The sequence below is a fragment of the Cadophora gregata genome (genome assembly GCF_030347475.1).
Source record: "Cadophora gregata isolate MNR1 chromosome Unknown scaffold_1, whole genome shotgun sequence".
NCBI classification, from domain to species: Eukaryota; Fungi; Ascomycota; class Leotiomycetes; order Helotiales; family Ploettnerulaceae; genus Cadophora; species Cadophora gregata.
Genome location: NW_026695924.1, coordinates 158,131 through 163,470, shown reverse-complemented (window position 1 = coordinate 163,470; position 5,340 = coordinate 158,131).

Sequence of the window (5,340 nt, the reverse complement as noted above, 5' to 3'; positions counted from 1 at the left end):
TAATATTAACTGTAAGTATATAGCGCCTATCTTAATTAAGTATATTATTAAGCACAAGGACTAATTTAAGTTAGATCTTTATAACGGTCCGGTATTTACTCGCTGTAAATACAGAAAGCTGCAGTTAATCTCTAATGATCAAGAGGTAGGTGTATTATATAGACGGAAGATAGTTACTAAGTATTAGAATACTATTTAAAGTTAAGCACGAAGCTCCTATCTAATAGTAGATATACTAGTCTTATATAGAACCTTCGTTCTCCTTAGATCCCTTAAGATACTAGATCCTTGGATCCTTAGATCTATTCCCTTATAAAAGGATCCAGGGATCCAGGGATCTATCATGTGACTTATTATCTACTATGATCTAGGTAACTATTACTACCGAGCGTGAGTATATAGTAGTACTACTTGCTATCCTATATTATTCCCTAGTTAGTACTACCCTATTAATAGCACTGCTCCTTCGTTAGTACTAATACCCCTATAGTACCACTGATAGTACTATCAGTATCTAGGTACTAACTGAACTGTAGCGCTAAGGGGTTTATAATACTATCCCCTTCTTAGCCTAGCGTGGTCCCCACGCTTAAGTATAACCTTAAGGAACGTCGATAGTTGCCAACGATTATCTTCCTTATCTATTATATCTAGTATCACAAAGAAATCAAGTATCGCCTAAATAAAGAAAAAACAGAGTATCTAGCTCACGCTCTGTATCAAGTATACTACATAACTCGTAAAGCCTTATTCCTTCTGCCGCAGCCTTTCCTATACCTACTTCTTAGATTTATCTATTTTAAAATAATACTCCGAGTATGTTCGCTTAAAGCGTTACGATTACAACACCTCGGGGTATATTAAGAAGTTCACTCCTAAATAACTTATATATCAGTTTAAGATAGGAAAAACCGTAGCTTCTACTTATCCTCTGACGCCTCCCTCTAAGCCTATCAAGGATAATTCTACTTCTTAGTTCCTTGCCTTTGAACCTAACGCCTACCTAGCGTCCTTTTTCAAGGGCCCGGTCCTTAACCTTAGGTCCCCTTTCTTCTAGGCAAATCTGGATTTCTTTAATAAAATTCCCGTAGAAGCCTAGGGTAGTGGAGGTTAGATTTAGGTTCCTAAGTGTTTTCTAATTATAAGTACCCTTTCTATTTAATTAAATACTTTATTTTACTATAGAGATACTAATAGTCGAGAATAGCCTCTACTTTGTATTCAGCGTTCGGATTAATCAGTTGTATTTCAGTAATAAGAGCTAGCGGTACTCCTGGCGGTACTAGTTTAAAGAGAGATATATGGAATACCGGGTAGATATTCATTATCTTTAGCAGAGCTAGTTAATAATTAACTAGTCCCTTGACTTTAGTAATCCTGAATAGTCCTAGCTTCTTATGATCTAATTTATAACTTAGTCGCTTAGTTATAATATTCTTTCTAAGTAAGTAGACTTTATCCCCCTCCTTAAGCGTTAGTCCTATACTACACTTTCTATTATAATAGATCGCAGATCTCTACGCGATAAAGAGAATATCAGCTGATAATTCTTTATAGAGCTGTTTAAGCTCACCTGCCTATAGTATAGCTTCTTACGCGGTACCTTAACCGGCTATTAGTAAGTTATATACCGTAGGATTATACCCATAATTCGCGTAGAACAGCGATACTCTAATAGTCTCTTGATCCGCGCTATTATATATAAACTAGGCAAGTAGGAGCAGTTACACCCAGTCGTCCTACTTATAATTCATATAACACTAAAGATAAATCTCTATTATCTAGTTAATTTGTTCTATCTATATATTAGTCTAAGGATAGAATACAGTTAATATTTTCTACTTTATTCCTAAGAGCGTGATAAGAGTTTTCTAGAACTTTAAAGTAAAGAGCTTATCTTTATCTAAGATAATCTTATCTAGTATTCTGTAGCTTATAAAGATTATTCTAAGGAATACCTACGCTATTATAAGCGTGTCCTATATTCTAAGTACTAGTACTATATACGCGTACTTTATAAACTTATCCGTTATTACACAGATCAAGTCGTATACGATTCCTATAACTAGGTCTTTTAAGGGTAGTAGCTTAACTATGAAATCCAAAGCGATTAATTTCTATAAGCGAGGTAGTATTATTAGTGACTTCATAAGCCTATACGGAGTATAGTATGATACCTTATTCCGGATACACGTGTCGCATAACACTACTATATCTTTAATTATCTTCCTTATTCCTAGGAAGTAGTATTCCCTAGATAGCTTAGATAATATCTTAGCTACCCCCTGGTATCTATAAGCGGGTAGCCTATACTAGTGCGTGACAAATTTAATCCTATCCCTAGTAAGTATATAGATTCGTCCTTAATATAAGAGCGTGCTACCTATAGTGAAGAAGAATCCTTCGCCTAGCTGCTTCTTCTATTCAGCTATAACCAGGTCGTTAGTATAGCCCTTCCAGATTTTCTCAGCGACCTAGCCCGTTAAAGCCAGCTATCGGTAATTAACTATTAGCGAATCGCTATCCTTCCGCAGTATAGTATAGGATTCGTGAGTTTTGTTTATAAGATATTCCGGTTTCCTACTCAGAGCGTCAGCCCTAGCGTTTTCCGTTCCCTTAATATAAGAAATTCGAAGTTTTACAATAGAGAGTATTTTATACTATCGAACCTAGTGTTAGTTCAATTCTTTAGTAGTTATAAAGTAAATAAGATTCTTATAATCCGTTAGGATCTGTACTTCGTAGGCGGCGCCCTCGAGGTAGACCTTCCACTCGCGTACTATATCCACAATTACTAGTAACTCTTTATTATATATATTATAGTTAAGTTCTACTAGTAATAGTTTCCGCGAATAGTAAGCAACTAGTTACTATCTTCCGTCCTCGCCCGGCTAGCTAAGTATAGCTCCAATAGCGTAGTCCGAGGAATCTATCTCTATACGTATTTCTTTATCAGGGGTAAAGGAAGTAAGCACTAGTTCCGCGATAAAAGCCGCTTTAAGTGCCTTAAATACTTTTCATGCGCTATCGGATCAGTGGAATTCTTTATCCTTGTAGGTTAACTCTATGAGTAGCCCAGCGATTTTCAAGTAGTTTTTAATAAATCGCCTATAGAAGTTAGCGAACCCGAGGAATAATTATACTTCCTTAATATTTATAGGCCCTATCTACTTGATAATTGCTTTAATCTTTTTAGGATCTATAGCCAATCCTATAGTAATGACTATATAGCCTAGGAAGATAACCTTATCTATATAGAAGTTACACTTCTCTAGTTTAAGTAACAGGTAGGCGTTCTCTAGCCTCTAGAGAATAGCTGTGACATCCTTTATATATTATTCCTCTAATTTAGAGTAGACTAGTATATTATCCAAATAGTATATACATGTTACATCTAAGTATAGCCGCAAAACGTTATTAATCAGACGCTGAAATATGGCTAGTGCGTTAGTTAAGCCGAAGGGCATAACTATATACTTGTAGTAACTAAAACGAGTACGAAATACTATCTTTTCTTCTTCTCCTTTAGCTATCCTAATAAGGTTATACGCTCCTCGGAGGTTAAGCTGAGTGAAAATCTTAGCTCTAATAAGTCTGTCCCGCAGCTCCTTAGCTAATAGTAGTATATAATAATCCTTCTTTATAGCGTTGTTCAATTAATAGTAGTCGATATATATTCATCGTCTACTATCTTTCTTTTCTACGAATAAGACGTTACTCCCTCACGGAGATTTAGACTCCCGGATAAATCCCTTCGCTAGGTTTTTATCGATATATTACTTAATTATTATTAAGTCTGTCGCCGAATATTCCCTAAGTAGTTAGAATATCAGTTTAGTACTTAGTTCTAACTCGATCCGATAATCGTAGTCCTAGTGTTTTAGTAAGGCCTTGATACCTCGTTCCTCCTTAAATAGTACTATAAACTTCTTATATACTAATAGTATATCCTTTATCAGTAGACCCTTATCTTAGTGTCCGAGCTCTTCCTTAGAGGTAGCGCTAACCTCTTGAATACTTACTACTTCTATTCCCGGTAGATAATAGTAGTCTTAGTAATAACTAAACTTAAGTTTTCCTATCTGCTAATTGATAACAGGATTATACTTTTCTATCTATAGTAACCTTAGGATAATATTATACTTTCTAATCCTAATGATATCGAACTAGATTATTTTAGAGTATCCGGCGATACTTATATAGACTAGAGTAGTTTAGACCTTGATTAGTTTATCAGAGGCGACCTTACTATCCGCTAGTACTAGATAGTATCCCTTATCCTTTACTTCGGTTAACAAGTAGTACTTAAGTATAATAGTAGGAGATATAAAGTTCCCTTATACCCTAGAGTCTACTATCGCCTAAAGCTTAACTCCCTTAATTTTAACCTCTAATATAAGATATTTATCCCTAATAGTAGTAAGTTACTATATACAGAAATATTCCTAATATATACTATAGTCGAGGATACTTTCCTATACCCTTCGATTACTATAGCTTAGGCTGACCTTGTATACGAGCCCTATTCCGAGTTTAGTATATATTACTAGGTTATATATCTCGTAATAGTACTAGCTGTTATTGTTAACGTGGACCCATGTCCTATTATATCAGTTCTCAGCTATAATTTCCTATTCCTCGCCTACCTCTAGTAGCGCGCTAGTATTAAGAATAATAGTATTCTAGAGTAGCAAGTGCTATATAAAGGTCGTTGGTCCTTCCCAGCTGCCGGCTATCCTCTATCCGATACACTTATAGTCCCGGTAAACTACTTCGTACCTTACCCCCTATAGTAGACCCCCCAAGCCGATAAGGTGTAAAGGTAGTGGTAACTACTTCTTTACTATACCCGATTAGGAAGAGTCTAGAGCTCAGCCAAGCTCGGTAAGACTCGGTAGAGCTCGGTTAACTCTGAAGGGGTTTACCGACAGTTACCCACTTAGTTATACGCAAAGGGAAATAGCTCTACGCTACTATGGGAGTTTACGTCAAGTTTTACGTCAAGTGTAATTAGGCCTAATCGGGAATAGCCCGGGGAATTTGTCTATATAGGCTCGAGCGCCCTCTACGGAATCAAGGGCTCCTTAGCTTAATATTCGCGCTAATAGAGAGGTTATCACCTGATCCGTGGTTATTTCGCTTACGTGCTAGCTAACGCTAAACCGTGCTATTATATTATATTAAGCTTAAATCACACTGCCGGTGACGGCGTAATAATATCCCGACGACTTATACTTGTTACCTTAAGCGAGCTTTTGTTTTTCGACCCTTGTCGTTGCTACCTTACCGGCGCTACTTACTCGGTTATACGACGATAGATAACTTATACGAAGTTATAAG